This window comes from Trachypithecus francoisi, unplaced genomic scaffold (genome assembly GCF_009764315.1).
Source record: "Trachypithecus francoisi isolate TF-2019V2 unplaced genomic scaffold, Tfra_2.0 Lachesis_group8, whole genome shotgun sequence".
Lineage (NCBI taxonomy): Eukaryota > Metazoa > Chordata > Mammalia > Primates > Cercopithecidae > Trachypithecus > Trachypithecus francoisi.
Genome location: NW_022681473.1, coordinates 32,558,041 through 32,577,697, shown reverse-complemented (window position 1 = coordinate 32,577,697; position 19,657 = coordinate 32,558,041).

The window sequence follows — 19,657 nt, the reverse complement described above, 5'->3', positions numbered from 1 at the left end:
TTTAAGAGTCAGTGTGTAACACCTGGAGACTTCTACCTGTGACACAGCATTATTCCATCAGGAATTCTTCCTTACCTGCCGCCAAGCCCCATCTCTACCCCCAAAACTGGCAGAAGCTGACCTTGGGTGAAGCAGTTTATAATATGGGATCACACAGACAAGATCTCCACTGAATAAAGACCTCAACCATCATTAACTGCACATTGTCTCTCCACAAGCCCCTTCGTGAATAGGAGACATTTGACAGCCACAACAGCCAAACAGCACTAGGTCTCACTTGTATTGAGGAGTCAACTCAAAGAAGCCACATGGCTGGTCCTTCCTAAGAGAGAGTGGGTAGCCCTGAGCGAGTTGGAAAATTCACTGTCAAGTTTCCCAATGTGACAAATGATGAGAAATTATAAATAACCTCAAATGCTGTTTTTACCTCCTGCTGTGGATTTCGAAGTAGAAAGCATACATTCTCCTAAAAGCTAAAATGAGTGCTGAAAAAGATAGTTTATTATTCACAAGTAAGTAAGTGCAAGCTACTTCTACAGAAATTACAGGCAGGTGCAGGTAAAGTAAAATTAGTGCGAAGATTCAGGACAAGAGAGAAATAGGCACTTTCAAAGTTAAAGTGGTTTTATACCTATCCTTTAGAAAAAAAAAAAAGAGTTTATTGCTTAACATAGCAAATCTGTAATTTGAGTAAGAATTATAAGGTACTTTTTATAGATGAAGCACTCCTGTGGAAGGGAGGAAGAAACAAGAAGGGAAAATAATCAATAATGCATTTGTTTTTGTTTTGAGATGGAGTTTCATTCCTGTCACCCAGGCTGGAGTGCAATGGCACGATCTCAGCTCACTGCAACCTCCACCTCCTGGGTTAAAGCAATTCTCCTGCCTCAGCCTCTGGAGTAGCTGGGATTACAGGAGTCCTCCACCACACCTGGCTAATTTTTTGTATTTTTAGTAGAGATGGGGTTTCCCTGTGTTGGCCAGGCTGGTGTCTTGACCTCAGGTGGTCAGCCGGCCTCGGCCTCCCAAAGTGCTGGGATTACAGGTGTTAGCCACCACGCCTGGCTAATGCATTTGTTATTTTAAAAGTTACCACTCTGTCATCCAAATAAAAAACTCTCATGTGTCAAAGGACAATAGCAAGAAAGTGAACACAAAATGGGAGAAAATATTTATAAATCATATATACGATAAGGGCCTAGTATCCAGAATATAAAGAACTCTTACAACCGAACAATTAAAAAAAATTTTTTTTAAATAGGCAAAGGATTTGAATAGATATTTTTCCAAAGAAGATACACCGAATGTATCTCATTCACAATAGCTTCAAAGAGAATAAAATACCCAGGAATCCAACTTACAAGGGATGTAAAGGACCTCTTCAAGGACAACTACAAACCACTGCTCAGTGAAATAAAAGAGGACACAAACAAATGGAAGAACATACCATGTGCATGAATAGGAAGAATCAATATTGTGAAAATAGCCATACTGCCCAAGGTAATTTATAGATTCAATGCCATCCCCATTAAGCTACCAATGACTTTCTTCACAGAACTGGAAAAAACTGCTTTAAAGTTCATATGGAACCAAAAAAGAGCCTGCAATGCCAAGACAATCCTAAGCCAAAAGGACAAAGCTGGAGGCATCATGCTACCTGACTTCAAACTATACTACAAGGCTACAGTAACCAAAACAGCATGGTACTGGTACCAAAACAGAGATATAGACCAATGGAACAGAACAGAGGCCTCAGAAATAATACCACACATCTACAGCCATCTGATCTTTGATAAACCTGACAAAAACAAGAAATGGGGAAAGGATTCCCTATTTAACAAATGGTGCTGGGAAAATTGACTAGCCATAAGTAGAAAGCTGAAACTGGGCCGGGCGCGGTGGCTCAAGCCTGTAATCCCAGCACTTTGGGAGGCCGAGACGGGCGGATCACGAGGTCAGGAGATCGAGACCATCCTGGCTAACACGGTGAAACCCCGTCTCTACTAAAAAAAACCTAGCCGGGCGAGGTGGCGGGCGCCTGTAGTCCCAGCTACTCAGGAGGCTGAGGCAGAAGAATGGCGTAAACCCGGGAGGCGGAGCTTGCAGTGAGCTGAGATTGGCCACTGCACTCCAGCCTGGGCGACAGAGCGAGACTCCGTCTCAAAAAAAAAAAAAAAAAAAAAAAAAGAAAGCTGAAACTGGATCCTTTCCTTACTCCTTATATGAAAATTAACTCAAGATGGATTAGAGACTTAAATGTTAGACCTAAAACCATAAAAACCCTAGAAGAAAACCTAAGTAATACCACTCAGGACATAGGCATGGGCAAGGACTTCATGACTAAAACACCAAAAGCAACAGCAACAAAAGTCAAAATTGACAAATGGGATCTAATTAAACTAAAGAGCTTCTGCACAGCAAAAGAAACTACCATCAGAGTGAACAGACAACTTACAGAATGGGAGAAAATTTTTGCAATCTACTCATCTGACAAAGGGCTACTACCCAGAACCTACAAAGAACTCAAACAAATTTACAAGAAAAAGACAAACAACCCCATCAAAAAGTGGGCAAAGGATATGAACAGACATTTCTCAAAAGAAGACATCCATACAGCCAACAGACACATGAAAAAATGCTCATCATCACTGGCCATCAGAGAAATGCAAATCAAAACCACAATGAGATACCATCTCACACCAGTTAGAATGGCAATCATTTAAAAATCAGGAAACAACACGTGCTGGAGAGGATGTGAAGAAATAGGAATGCTTTTACACTGTTGGTGGGACTGTAAACTAGTTCAACCATTGTGGAAAACAGTGTGGCAATTCCTCAAGGATCTAGAACTAGATGTACCATATGACCCAGCCATCCCACTACTGGGTATATACCCAAAGGATTATAAATCATGCTGCTATAAAGACACATGCACACGTATGTTTATTGCAGCACTATTCACAATAGCAAAGACTTGGAATCAACCCAAATGTCCATCAGTGACAGACTGGATTAAGAAAATGTGGCACATATACACCATGGAAGACTATGCAGCCATAAAAAAAGGATGAGTTCGTGTCCTTTGTAGGGACATGGATGCAGCTGGAAGCCATCATTCTCAGCAAACTATCGCAAGAACAGAAAACCAAACACCCCATGTTCTCACTCATAGGTGGGAATTGAACAATGAGATCACTTGGACACAGGAAGGGGAACATCACACACCAGGGCCTATTGTGGGGAGGGGGAAGGGAGAGGGATAGCATTAGGAGATATACCTAATGTAAATGACAAGTTAATGGGTGCAGCACACCAACATGGCACATGTATACATATGTAACAAACCTGCACATTGTGCACATGTACCCTAGAACTTAAAGTATAATAATAATAATAATAAAAGAAGATACACCAAAGTTCAATAAGCACATGAAAAGATGCTCACCATCATCAGTCATCAGGGAAATATTACTTCACAGACACCAGAATGGCTATAATCAAAAAGATGACAGCTAGTGTTGGTGAAGATGTGGAGAAACTGGGACCCTCACACATTGCTGGTGGGAATATAAATGACACAGTGATATGGTTTGGCTATGTCGCCAACGAAATCTCATCTTGAATTGTAGCTCCCATATTCCCATGTGTTGTGGGAGGGACCATATGGGAGATATTTGAATTATGGGGACTGTTTCCTCCATACTGTTCTCATGGTAGTGAATAAGTCTCACAAGATCTGATGGTTTTATAAGGGAAAACCTTTTTGCTTGATTTTCATTTTGTCTTGCCGCTGCTATGTAAGAAGTGCCTTTCACCTTCCACTATGATTGTGAGGCCTCCCTAGCCACGTGGAACTGTGCCCATTAAACCTCTGTTTCTTTATAAATTATCCAGTCTCAGCTATGTCTTTATCAGCAGTGCAAAAACAGACTAATACACACAGCTACAGTAGAAAACAGTTTGACAATTCTTCAGAAAGTTCAACAAAGAGTTTAACGTATGACCCAGTAATTCTACCTTTACACCCAAAATTGAAAACATGTCCAGATAGAAACTTGTACATGAAATGTTCGCAGCAGCATTACTCAGACTAGCTCAAAAGTGAAACAACCCAAATGCCCATCAACTGATAAATGAATAAGCAAAACGTGGCATATTCATACAATGGAATATTATTCAGTCATATAAAAGAATAAGGTACTGATACACGCTGCAACATGGGTGAACCCTAAAAACTTCATGCCAAGTAAAATAAGCCAGATACAGAACACTACATATTATATTCTTCCATTTATATGAAATGTCCAAAATCAGCAAATCCAAATATACAGAAATTAGATTAGTGATTGCCAGGGGAAGGGAGGAGAGGGGAATTGACAGTGGCTGCAAATAGACAAGGGTGTTTTTGCTGGGGAGAAGGGTGGTGATAGAAATGTTTTAGCATTAGATTGTGGCGATAGTTGTACAGCATTGTGAATATACTAAAAACCACTGAACTGTATACTTCAAAATAGTGAAAATGCTGGATTTTATGCTATATAAATTTTATCTCAAATAAAAACTATCAGTCTGGTTAACTTGAGCTGAATCCCACCAGGGAAACCTGGGAGCCCATGTAAAGTATGCACCTTAGAATCATCTCCCCCAAGAGGGAAGGAAGGTGGGGTATTTATATACCAGCTCTCATCAGTCAGTAGTGGAAAACTGCTTCTAGGGGAAGGTGGGGTATTTATATACCAGCTCTCATCAGTCAGTAGTGGAAAACTGCTTCTAGGGGAAGGTGGGGTATTTATATACCAGCTCTCATCAGTCAGTAGTGGAAAACTGCTTCTAGGGGCATTCATTCCTTGGAACTTCTGTTCTGCCTATAAAAGGAGTTCTGGTAGCCAGAGAAAGTCCTTAGGCAAAGAAATGTTGCTAATGGCAGTTGACAGACAGGCCAGCGTGCCCCCAAAAGAATACAGGCAAAAAGGCAAAATAGGTTCCTTGCACTGACAGTCTCTGCCACTCTCACATTGAGTTGTCTTGGGATAAAATAAGAAAGCCCATGTAAAATGCATCAGTGTTAGACACAGAGAAAGCTCTTAATAAATGTGAGTTATTTTTACAGAACACTCTTTAAGGTTAAACCATTTGATCAAAACTTCCCAGCTAATGCAGGGTAGAGCTAGGATTTACACAATCTCTATATGACACAGTCTTTCATATACAGAATTACATTGACCAGATATACACTAACCAGCCTTGCAAACATACCTATCAAATGGCAATCATGTCATCACGGCATCCAGAGGATATAATAAACATCTTTACATCTTTGCTCTCTGTCCTCCCCCTTGTGTGTGTGCCCTCTGTGGCGGAAGCAGCTGCTTTTCCCACAAAAAGGCCTTGAGGGTTAATGTTAATGTCTGCTCAAGTTGCACAGGGGCTGAACATTATGTGGTCTATTGGTAGGTGCTTATTTGAGATTCAAAGTCTACATATTTGCAATTTAGTGCAAAGGACCAAGACATATGAACACCTGAGACTGCAGGAGCAACAGGGCGGCACGTTTCTCACTCACATGTCAGTTCCGCTGTTCTCCTCTGGAAGAGTCTGATATTCACATGGCTCAATAAAAGAGGTGCACTAGCAGAGGAAAACTGGGGGAACTTCTTCCCAGAATTCCCTACATGCACTCCCAACCGAGGGCATGTCAGAGAGCCAAAGAAAGATGAGGCATAGGTTGATAATGGTGTCGAAGTAGTTGCAGTACATGTCATTGTCCACGTGGACATGCTGGTCATTGTCCTGCCACCTCATCTGGATGGGCAAGAAGTACCCATAGGCCTCGTGGTCCCGATGGTAGGCCTCAACTGTCTGGTGCTTTGATGATGTAACCAAGGAACAGGTATTCTTAGGAAGCAGCTTTAGATCCCAAGAGGTCATAGTGATTGTAGCTTTGGAAAATACCTTCAAGGAAAAAAGCAGCAACGGATAAGAATGTTCTTCCGAAATCTTGATTTTAGTCTAACAAGAGCAACTGCATTAAATGTTGGCTACTGGCTTCAAAAGTAAATTCTTTTTTTTCTAGGAAGCAAATTTTCCTTTATAATCTAAGACCTTGTCATAAACTTACTTTCTAAAATGACTCTTTCCTAAAAACATATTGCTACACACTGCCAGAAACAGGGGAAGTCTTTGTTTGAATCTGACTAGTGGAGAAGTAAAGTACGTTTGTATGGAGGTCTTTTATTCCACAAAGTATTTTACTTTTCATTTTTATATGTATGTATGTATTTATTTATTTATTTTTGAAACAGGGTCTCACTCTCGTCCTGGCTGTAGTGCAGCAGTGTGATCTCGGCTCACGGCAGCTTTCCCGGCTCAGTTGATCCACCCACCTCAGCCTCCCAAGTAGCTGAGAATACAGGCTTATGCCACGAGTGCCTGACCCACAAAGTATTTTCAAGGAGAGTACTATTTCTGATGAAATCTGTAAAACTACTAAGAGTATAAAAACAGACTCAGGCCACCAGTATAAAAAAAATGTTTGCCAGTAAACATCGATGGGGCCTACCGACTATGTTTTGCGTGTGTGTGTGTGCGCGCGCACACGTGCATGTGTGCATATCAATTTGTTTTAGAAAAAAAGTCATTCCCTATAGAAAAGTTTTGGGTTTTTTTGTTTCTCTTTTTGAGACAGAGTTTCGCTCTTGTTGCCCAGGCTGGAGTGCAGTGGTGTGATCTTGGCTCACCATAACATCTGCCACCCAGGTTCAAGCAATTCTCCTATCTCAGCCTCCCAAGTAGCTGGGACTACAGGCATGCACCAACACAGCCGGCTAGTTTTGTATTTTTAGTAGAGATGGGGTTTCTCCATGTTGGTCAGGCTGGTCTAGAACACCCGACCTCAGGTGATCCGCCCTCCTTGGCCTCCCAAAGTGCTGGGATTATAGGTGTGAGCCACCACACCTGACCTAGGAAAGTTTTAAATATGCATAAACACAAGAAAGAAAATCCAACAACCAAACAATATCCATTATTAACACTTTCATGTGCATTGTTCTAGTCTGTATATATATTTTTAAATGGGGTCATACTGTATGTGTTGTTCTATAATCTCTTTACTTAACAATGGATCGCTAATACATTGAAATATTCTTCTACATTATTTGCAACATTGAATTTTGTTATATTCCATTGCATTGCAGCGCCACAAGTTATTAAGTCCCCAGTTGTTGCATATTTAAGGTTTTTATTCTAATTTTGGTCATGGGATGGAAATCTTTATGAACATATATTCACATATATTCACCATTATTTTCTTAGGGTAAATTCCTAGCAGCAGAATTGCTGAGTCAAAGGGCAAATGAATTGTTACAGCTTTTGATATAAATGAATGCCCTCCAGAAAGGTGGTACCAATGTATCCCCTCCCCACCAATGTACGAGCCAGCCAATTTCCTTGTCAATTTTAAAATGCTTTGTCAATTTGACTGTGTTCTCTCATTTCCATAGAAATTTAATAAAATGTGCTAAGTGAAAAGATGACTGACACTACTAGCTATGATGGAATAACTAGTATCAGAATAACTTCTTTGTTTGAGAACAGCTCTAAAAGCGGGATAAAATGTAAAAGAAGTGCTGTTGGAGGGTAAATGTAAAAGAAGTGCTATTGGAAGGAATTACTTCTAAAGGAAATAATCAAGGCAGCAGGACTTTACAGGCTGCAGCCCTGGGGACAGTGAAACCCAAAGGTGAGCTTTGCATTTGCCTCTGCTCTGTCTCCTCGGGATATTTGTCAATTCACCATGTAAGGAATAAAGGCTGAAGAGACAGCAGCAACTTAGAGCTTGTGGTGGTCTTGCTGTGATGGGAGAGAAGAAAAAATTGAATGGCCAACATCCCAGAGAAGAATGAGTTGCAGAGAAGTGAGCCTAATAATGCAACTTCCCCTCAAGACATCTGCTGACTCCTCAGCTGCACCTGCTCTGAATGGGACAGAGAAACCAACAGAAAGCAACTGCAACAAGGCAAAAGCCTAAGAAGAAAATAGGAGTCTTAGGGTGCTGAGGATTAAAAAAAAAAAATACCTTTCAGTGCTGCAGAGGAGGAGGGCCAAAACCTCAGACTTTCAGTTGTGACCTGAGAAGCACTACTCCTTTGGAGTGAGGACAGACCTGACATTGACCAGCCTTGAGCAAGGTTATCTACCCATATCACCTGTCAGCCAAATTATCTCCAGAGGAAAATAACATTTTTAAAGCCTCTGTGACATTTAATATACAAAGCCTGGCATTCAATCGAAAACTACAAGGTCAGGCCGGGCGCGGTGGCTAACACCTGTGATCCCAGGGCTTTGCGAGGCCAAGGCAGGAGGACTGCTTCAAGTCAAGAATTTAAGATCAGCCTAAGCAACATAGCAAGAACCTGTCTCTACAAAAAAAAAATTATATTTTAATTAGCCAGGCATGGTGGCATGTGCATGTAGTCCTAGCTACTCAGCAGGCTGTGGCAGGAGAATCGCTTGAGCCTGGGAGTTTGAGGCTGCAGTGAGCTGTGACTGTACCACTGCACTCCAGCATAGGCAAGAGAGCAAGGCCTTGTCTCTAACAACGACAACAAAAAAAACACTAAGACTTCCCAGGAAATTGGTACAAATGACCAAAACCCAAAATAATTTTTTAAAAAGACAATAAAAATAGTCCCAAACACTCAGACTTCAAAATAACAATGATCAAAATGCATCTCAGATAAAGGCCTGATATCCGTTCTGGATACATAAATAACTCTAAAACAGGGAGGAAAAGACCAAAATTCCAGTTGAAAAATAAAAGTCACAAGCACACAATTCACAAAGAAAGATTTTAACATGCTCTTTAAACATATAGACAACTTCACTCACAGTAAGAGAAACACAAATTATAACTATGCTGAGATATCATTTCTCAATTAACAGATTGGGTAAAAATTATAAAGCCTGGCCAGGCGCGGTGGCTCACACCTGTCATCTCAGCATTTTAGGAGGCTGAGACAGGTGGATCACCGAAGACCTTGTATCTACAAGAAATACAAAATATTTAGCCACGTGTGGTGCCTGAGGTCATGGCTACCAAGGAGGCTGGCGTGGGAGAATTGCCTAAGCCCAGGAGGTAGAGGCTGCAGTGACCCATGATCACACCACTGCACTCCAGCCTGGAAGATAGAGTGAAATCTTATCTCAAAAAAAAATAAAGAGACACTCATATCATGCATTGTTGGTAGGAATGTAATGTCCCCATCATTAAGGGGGAAAATGGAAATCAGATAATATCTAACAAAACCGCAAGTGAGTTTACCCCCTGACTCACATCTAAGAATTTACCTTGAAGATATACCTGCAGCAATACAAGAATACCAACGGACAAGGTGCATGCCTCTTTCTGATGAAAAAATATTGGCAACAAACATACATAGGAGATTGGCTGAATAGACTATGTTTCATTCACACAATGGAGGACTAAGCAGCTAAAAATAAAAACTTAAAAAGATGTGATATGATTTCCAGAATATATTTGTTGTCAAGCTAAAAAATAAAACTGCAAAAGAGCATATATAGTATGCTATTTTTTGTAAGAAAGAAAAGAAGATAATATAAATATATTTATTTATATTTACAAAAAGAAAATCAGGAAGATTAAACATGAAACTAATGAGGGTATGTTAACAAAATGGATGTGATAAAGAAGGGAGAGTAACACTCCTCTGAATGTACCTTTTTGGGTGATTTGGGTTTTGGAACCATGTTAACCTTTTACATCCACAAAATGATGATGATGATGATGTTAAATTAATAACAACAGGAAGGGAGAAATCTAAAATAGAATATAAAGAGATATATAACTGTTTTCAAATGAACACCATAATCACACTGACAGAAAGAAAATAACTATTGAAAACTATATTCCCTTAGCCTCAAGTCAAAAAGATGTGTTAACAAATATTGAACACAGGTTAGTAGATAGGTGGATTTTTTTTTTTTAATTGTGGCAGGATTAGCAATTCTAAATCTGTTTTCTCATATGATCTAAATCTGAATCTAAGCCTGGGCAAATAAGTAAATACAATGAGGATAGTGTGAGCCAAGTTTCTCACCTGGAGAAGGTACTTACAAGTATAGAAAGTAGAAAGACTGAAATGAACCTTCTGGTGTTAGATTGGATTTGGTAATTTCAATATGAACTCATGGATTAAAGAGAGATAGAGAGAGACAGAGAGGTTTCCTAGCCTTGTTGAGCCTAGACACAATGGCACACCAGTAGAAACAAGCACACTTAATGACCAGATTTTAATTTCTAAACACTATTCTTCACAAAAAGGAATCAGGACTTCTTGAAGAAATAACTTGCTCCAGTGTTGGAGTAGATAAAGCAAAAGATGATCCTGGAACATCATGTCACGCCAGAAAGTAAAGAAATGCTCAGAGAACAATGGGGCATGCCAAAATTTCACAAAAGCCCACTAAATGTAGGCTCCCAATGGCTACATCTGGAACATTTGAACATCAAACTTAAAAATGAGATCAGTTAATTAAAACTCTTTGAATTAAATAAGAATTCCTATGTCTTACTAAAATTAAAAAATGGGATAAAAGAAAAGTTATTATTTACATCATCATGCCAAGTAATAAATGTAGAAGGGATCATAGAGTTAGAAAATCTTCATTTTGCAAACATCAGAGTAATAATTGATTCAGTCAGGAATCATCAATGGATGCTAAAATACAGTGGGTAAAAGTTTTGTGAGAAACATAGTACTTAAACTGTCTCAAAGTATCTCTCCACAAATTATTTACTCATTACAAATGAATATTAGTAACTTTATGGCAGAGCACACTGGCAGGTACTGCCTTGCCCAAGTTGTCAAGGTTGATATCACCAATAACTTATCATATGAATATCATGTGCCTCCCGAAATGATGGACTGAAGAGGACACCACTTCTGTGTTATTCCCGCCAAAGATGCATCTGAATCTAATTATGATGAAAAAAATCAGACAAATGAAAACTGGGGAACATTCTGCATTCTAACTGTTCTGTACTCTTCAAAAATACCAAGATGATGAAAGACAAATAAAGGCTGAAAAATTGTCCCAACTAAGAGTGACTAAACAGATATGACAACTAAATGCATGCATAATCCTGGACTACATACTGGAAAGATGGGGAAATATGTAGCTATAAGGGAGATTATTGGAATAGCTGATAAAATTTAAATTTAGAATATAGATCAGATGATAGTATTATATTAAGGAAAATCAGACTATTTTTCCCCAAAATATGAAGGATCATTGAGCTGAAGACAATTAAGATGCAGGTGAGCTCTTTGCCTTCTCTCTGTTCGGCTGAAAGCAGGACACAGATATACAAAGACAAAAAGGTCTTCTAGTCTTCTCCCCCCTCGACCCCTTTCCCACCCAAAGACTGGACATAAATTTTCCTTTAATGCAGGTAACACTTACCAGGTCAGAGATGGTGGCAGGAGAATTTGGGAGCAAACTTGACTGCTTCCCACAGGTTTTCTGCCTTTGAAAGCCTGGGACTACTTCCCCCTTGTCTTGTCACCTCTCTAAAATTTATTGCTGTCTGTTGAAAATCTTATATAAGCCAGGACTCTAAGCCACCACTTTTGAGTTACTTTTCTCCCACATGGTGTGCACTGCATGGGTTAATTAACTTGCTGATTTTTCTTTTGTTAATCTTTTGTTACAAGAGTTTGTCCCAACTATGAACTTATGAGGATAGAGAAAAAATTATATATACTCCCCTTCAGTATCAATATTAAAATTCCTAATTTTGATAGTTGTACTGTGGTTATAATGAGAGAAATGTATTGTTTTTAGTAAATGAAAACTGAAGAATTTAGGAATAAAAAGGTATGATATCTACAATATCCTGTCAAATGGTTCAGAAAGAAATAATGGAGAGAGGAATACCTGTGCATGGAGCAGGGGATAATTGAGCAAATGAGGAAAAACATTAAAAATTGGTGAATCTAAGTAGTAGACAGACAGTAATTGTTTCTACCATTCCTACAAGTTTTCTTAACATTGAAAGTACAAAAGTATTAAAAGTTACCCCCAAAAGCTGCCACTAATGTGTTTAAGAAAACATAAACATTTGATAATTTTACTAGAGCACTGGAATCTATGAAATACAATCATTATATTAGATTAAAAGACAGTTTTACAGAGTATATCAGTCACAGTTGAAGAGAGAATTAACTAGAAGTCTGTCTAAATATTCACAGTGAAGCACAGAGAGATTAAAATTTTTAAATACAAAATAAAGCATAAGACACATACAGGAAACCACTTTAGAAAATACAACATAATCGGTGTAATTAAAGTTCCAGATAGACAGAAGAGAAATCATAGGTAAGAAACAATGTTTGAAGTGATATTGGCAGAGAATTTCCCAAAACTTGACACAAAAATTCTTCCCAAGACATAAAACCACAGATCTAGGAATCATTATGAACCCAAACTGGACAAACTAAAGAAAACCAAACATGGCCAGGCACAGTGGCTCATGTCTGAAATCCCAGAACTTTGGGAGGCAAAGGCAGGAAGATTGCCTGAGGCCAGGAGAGTTTGAGACCAGCCTGTGTAACATAGTGAAAGCCCTTCTATGTTTAAAAAAAAAAAACCCAGGAATGCTGCCACATGCCTGTCGTTCTAGCTTAGGAAGCTGAGGTGAGAGGATCGCTTGAGTCCAGGAGGTTGAGGCTGCAATGAGCTACGATCACACCACTACACTCCAGCCTGGGTGACAGAGCGAGACCACTGCCCAGAAAAAAAAGAAGGAAAAATCCAAAGATAACAAAACTGCTAAAAACCAAAGACAAAAAAAAAAAAAATTGAATGAAGCTAAGTAAAAAGAAAAAACCTTCAAAGCAATAACAAGAATCTGACTTACTCAATGGAAACAACGGAAAACAGAAAACCACAGAATGGCATCTTTAAAGTGCTGAAATACTTGCAGAGCTAGAATTCCACATGCAGAGAAAAATATCCTTCAAAAATTAAAGCAAAGTGGTTATTTTCAGATGAACGAAAAACCTGAAAAAAATGAATTCATCTCAAGCAGAACTACACTAAAGGAAATGCCGAAGGGAGCTCTTTAGGCAGAAGGAAAATGATCCTTAATGAAAGAATCATAATGCAGAAAAGAATGAAGAACAATGGAAAAGGTGGGCAAGTGAGTAAATTTAAATTACTATTGACAGTTTAAAGCAATAATGATAATGTCTTATGGGGTTTAAAACACAGACAGAATTAAAATATCCCTCAAGAGTAGCAGAAAAAACAGGACGGTAAATTCAGTTACAGTGTTGTAAGGTCCTTGCATTTTCAGCAAGTAATAACAATCTTAATTTAAGGTTGACTAAGTCAAATCAAGGAGGCATGTTGTAACCTCTAGGATAGTCACCAAAATAATGTAGAAAGAACTTATAATTAACAGAGGGAGAACAAAGTAATAAAAAATTCTTTCAATCCCAAAGAAGGCAATATGTGAGGTAAATGGAGCAAAAACATGGCACAAATATAAAACAAATTGTAAGATAGAGAATTTGAATAAATATAGCAATAATTCCATTAATTATTATCAAATATTCCAAATAAAAGGCAAAGATTGTCAGAAAGGAATTTTTTTAAACCAACTATGTGCCACTTACAAGAGACCACAGCTTATTAAATATAAGGATGCAGAAAAGTTGGGAGTAAAAGGGTAGAAACTATACAAACATTAGCAAGAAAAAAGGCTGGTGTAGATATACTAATAGAAGACAAAATAGATGTTAAGGCAAAAAATATTACTACATCTAAAAGAGAGACTGTTGATCAAGATAAATGATCAATTCAACATGAAGTTCTTATAACATAGCAGAAAATATATATGAAAAAAAAACTAACAAAAATAAAAGGTATAATAGATGAATTCCCAGTCACAGTGGGCAGCTTTAATACACCTCTCTCAGCTGAAAGAATGTGCAGAAAATAAAATATAGAAAATTAGAACAATATAACACAACATCCAACAGTTGTGGAATATGCATTATTTTCCATCACATTTAGAACAGTTACCATAATAAAACATGTATTGATTGGGCCAAAAGCAAGTCTAAACAAATTTTAAAGAATTGTTTCCACAGTGGAATTAATCTAAAAATCAGTATCAAAAAAAATTTAATCCCCAAATGCCTGAAAATCAATCAATATAGCCATGCTATACTTTGGTTTGTTTGTCCCTTCCAAATCTCACGTTGAAATTGGATCCCCAGTGTTGGAGGTGGGGCCTAATAGGTGTTCAGGTCATGTGGTCAGATCCCTCGTGAATGGCTTGGTGCCCTCCTTGAGATAATGAGTGAGTTCTTGTTCTATTAGCACTCTATTTGTTCCCTCTAGAGCTGGTTGTTAAAAAGAGTGTGACACCTCCCTCCCCTCTCTCTCTCGCTCTCTCACCAAGTGATCTCTGCACACACCAGCTCCCCTTCCCTTTCTGCCATGAGTGGAAGTAGCCTGTAGCCCTCACCAAAAGCACTTGCTGGCTCCATGCTTCTTGTATAGCCTGCGATCTATGAACCAAATAAACCTCTTTTCTTTACAAATTACCTACTTCAGGTATTCCTTTACAGCAACACAAACAGATGAAGATAAATTGTAAATAATCTATGAACTAAATAAGAAATTAAAATGAAAATAAGAAAAAAAATTAAACAATGATAATGAGAATATGAATATAAAAACTTATAGAATGTAGTTAATCTGTGCTCAGAGAAATATAACGGTTGAATAAAAATCTAAGGATGGAAATCAATGATATAAGGATCCATCTCAAGCAAGAAGTCTGAAAAAGAATAGCAAATTAGGCCGGGCGCGGTGGCTCAAGCCTGTAATCCCAGCACTTTGGGAGGCCGAGACAGGTGGATCACGAGGTCAGGAGATTGAGCCCATCCTGGCCTACACGGTGAAACCCCGTCTCTACTAAAAAAATACAAAAAATTAGCCGGGCGAGGTGGCGGGCGCCTGTAGTCCCAGCTATTCGGGAGGCTGAGGCAGGAGAATGGCATAAAACCCGGGAGGCGGAGCTTGCAGTGCGTCGAGATCGCGCCACTGCACTCCAGCCTGGGCGACAGAGCGAGACTCCGTCTCAAAAAAAAAAAAAAAAAAAAAAAAGCAAATTAAACTCAAAGGAAGTATAAAAGATAAAAGAGCAATGACAAGGATCAGGACAAAAATCAATGAAATAGAAAAAATACATATAATAGAGCAGAAGTAGGCAAACTTTTTCTGTAAAGAGACAAATGGTAAATATTTTAGACTTTGTTGATCATAAAATCTGTCACCGCTATTCAACTCTGCCATTGTAGTGCAAACACAAGCAGAGATAATACATATATGAATGGATGTGGCTATGTGCCAATAAAACTATATTTACAAAAACAGATTGTGGATTAGATTTGACTCATTAGCCATATATTGTCAATCTCTAATGAGGAATACAGCAAAGCCAAAAGTTGGTCCTTTGAACAAAAATGAATAGAATTGATAAAAGCCCAGTAACACTATAAAGAAAAAACAAAGGGCACAATTTACTAATATAAAAATAAATATATAAGAAATATATATAAGATATCTTTATTAACATAAGACAATAATAATGATATTAAAGGCATTAGAAAAATAAGAGGCTGGATGAAGTGGCTCATGCCTGTAGTCCCAGCACTTTGGGAGGCCTCACAATGAAAGGCAACCCAACTTTAAAAGAAACAAGCAAAAGACTTGAATAGGTGCTTAATGAAAGAGGATATTCAAATGATCAATAAATACAATAAAAGGTGATAAACATCATTAGTCATCAAAATAATGCAAATTAAAACCACAATGACTAAGTTTTTAATCCCCTCAGAATGAGTAAAATGTTATTAAGTGTTGGTGAGGATACAGAGCAACTAGAACTTCAACGCTGTGTTGGTGGAAATATGAGTTGATATCTACAATTTAGAATCCTATTTGGCAGTTATCTACTAAAATTGTACAAATGCATAGCCTATGACTCAGCAATTCCACTCCTTATATAGAAACAACAGAAATGCATACATATGTGCACTAAAAGACACATACAAGAATATCCACAGCAGCATTGTTTGTAATTGCCCCAGACTGGAAACAATACAAATATTCATTATTAGTAGAATGAATAAATAAATAGTGTTGTAATCATACAATAGAATACTATACAACAATGAAAAATAATGACTTTCTGCCTCAAAGAATCACATTCATAAATCTCACAGACAAAATTTTGAGGGAAAAGAGCTAAATGCAAAAAAAAAACCCACTAAAAAAAAAAAAAAAACCCCACTATATGATTCCATTTATATTAAGTTCCAAACATCAGAAGTAATCTATAGTGATGGAAATCAGAATGTTGATTACTTTTAAGTGAGGGATAATGATTAAAAGGGACATAAAGGCTTCTGTAGTGCATTTAATATTCTACATTGGTGGATGTTACATAGGCATGTTGCATTGCAAAATTTGTTCAAATTCATCAAGCTTCTTACGTGTATGAACACGTTATACTTCAATGAGAATGTTTTCTCCAAAAATCTGATATGTGGACAAAAGTAATATGATTACACTAAATTAAGTCTCTAGTGTCCAGAGCAGTTTACTTTTCATTTTTTATATACAGGAAATTTATTTCTTATTCATTCACTGTACTGCAAACTCAAAAAACTTAAAGACAGGATTCTTCTTTACCCACATAAAGCCTTGTCATACCAGTTGCTTTGTGGATGTGCACATATTTATATAAGTACAAGCAGACACTGGGATGAAGATGGACTTCAACTTTCACATAGTGGAAGAGGAAGTAAGAGTCCCTGATGACCTGAAAATAACCTGCCATCCAAGTGACATTTGAAACGAGAAGCTTCTTAAATGTCTATTTTAACCATAAACTTTCCTAAGGAATCAGCCCTCATCATCTTCATCTTTTGGTAACACATAAGCTAATGTTCATCCACTTGAACACATACAAAAATTTCAAAATAAAGAAAGCTCTGCATGACACTGAGTACCAGGTGGCATTTTGACACGCCACCATGAGGAAGTAGGAGGAAGTCATTTTTTAAAACTATTTTAAAGAACTGTAGCAAAGCACACTGGCAAAACCCAAGGCAATGTTGACATCTGCTTCATAGATATTCAGATTTTACAAATAATATTAAAGCCATTCCAAACCCTTTGGGAATTGTGCCTTGATGCCACAAAGAAAATTGCCACAAATGGACACTTTCCTGAAGTCTAAGTGTGTGGGAGAAGAGGCGGGGGAGGTGGATCCTGCCATGCAAAGAAATTCTCAGGAAGCTGTGAAGATATTAGCTATTTTACTCAATTTATTCCAAGCTGAAACATAATAGTACATTATAAATCTGTTTTGATTTTACTTAATCTAATGAAAAATGTTCATCTTTTTGATAAGTACTCATTAGCCATTTTTTTCTGACATAAACAGACAAGAAAGATGTTCTTGCGCTGCATTTAAAACTCAACTCAGCTAATTACAGTGCAATGACTCAAAGAACAAAATCGACATACTGAAGTTTCTCACTTGAATTGTCTTTATAGTTGAATTAAAAATCTAACAAAAAAAAAAATTAAAAGGGTCCCAGCAGTGTGTTTTACCCTTAGGTTGAACAATGTTTAAGTAAACAAAGGTCAAAGTCTAGCACATGATACAAATTTTCAAATTTTCTGATGTTAATTCCTCTCTAAGAACAGTTGCTGAATTTGTCACCAAAGGGGTATGTGTTTACATGGGAGGTGGGGGACACGCTTTCTTTTTTGGAAGCAGTGATGAATTTGCATAAACAATTTGTCTTATTTCACTCAGTCCATTGTGAGACCAAAAGTCAACATGTAAATAAGATCTAGTTAGGGTTGGAGCCAGGCTAGGACCAGGGAATTGTGTGAAGCAAAGAGAGAGATGTAAGAATCAAGCTTACTTATAGCCGCCCAGGCTTATGCCCAGGACTTTTAGGAATATCAGATGGTTTGGGCTTTTTTGATCACAGAGTATTAATCTGCTGTAACATTATCCTGAATGAGCCTGAAAAAAATTGATGCCATTTCCCAAAATGCTTGATTTAAGCTCCAGAAAGAATTTTAACTCATCTGGCTTGGGATATCTCAAATGGAGGTATGACTCAAATGATCATTTCATTGATTTTACAATTCATTTTCATTATAAAATTTATATATTTACCTGAAGCTAGAAATTTTAAAAATTATTTTAGATCTGTGATACATAAATTATGCCTGTTGTACCTAAACTGCCATCACAAAGAGGAGTAACTAAAATTAAATTAAATGTCACTTTTTCCTACCCTCTGTATGACTTCTGTATTTAAATGAGTACATGTAGGCCTTTTTAAGGTTCATTTGAATGAACAAACAAAATAACAAGAGAACAGTCTACTACTGAGCTCATTAGATGGATGGCCGAGTCACCTTCATAAATGATTTTCCTAGCTTAAATTAGTCATTAGGCAGTGGAGACTAAGAAAAAACACGCATCTTATGTCTTTCAGGAATTCAAATTGGTCTTACCTGTGTTAAGAAAATAGTTATGCTTCACTAACAAAGATATAAGCACAGTAGACCCGCACCCTGAAGCAACAGTGCATAGCTTGGAGGTTACGAAGCCAGGTTGAAGAAGGCACATTTTACACTTAGGTTGAACACATGGGGCTTCTTCTTACCTCCATGCTTTGCATGTGCTGAGCCTTCTGCACAGCATGCCTTTCCCCCTTAAAATTTCAACTCACCCTGTAAGACCCAGCTCAAATGTCACCTTCTTAGTTACATGCTCCCTGATCATTCTCCCTCTCTGTCTACAACCTCTAATAATCAGACAGAGACAGATGACTGCTCTCCTTCATTCATTCTTTAAGCAAACGGCTCCTGTGGTTGGGACACATCAGTGAACAAAACAGGCACAAATATCCCTTCCCTTATAGGAAGCTGACATTTTTGTGGGTGAAGATAGTACAAATAAATATTTTAAAAACTAGATTATATAGAATATTATACATTGATAAGGGTATTAAAAAAAAGACTGCAGTAAGAATGGGGACTGAGTGGGAGTGGTTTGGAAAGAGTAGTAATTAAAAGCAGGGGTTGGATTAAATCCAATTAAGAAGTGACAAAGACATGCAGAAGGTGAGGGCCACTGAACGTTCCATACTACCTCTCCCCACATAGCATTTTGCAATTTCTCATTTTCATTTCAGTCTTCCTCATTAAGTTGGGTGCTCCCCACGGGCAGGGACTAAGGGAGCTATCATTTTGTTTCCAGTATGTAGTACAGCACCTGGCAGGAATTGCTCAATTCATGAATGAACAAATGGAAGAAACTCTTCACAGTCTCCATAGCTGAAGAATCAGTCACTTCTCCTTCCCCTACATTTTTAACGGTGCTTTACTTTGTTTACCTTTAATATGTAATAACTATCCCCAGGTCCCCAAATAATCTTCCTGTTCTCTCAACAGTGATCTTTAAAGTGTGTGATGTACGTCAAGGAGCTACGCAGAACAAGCCCTTGATGAGAAGCATGGGAGGAAAGAA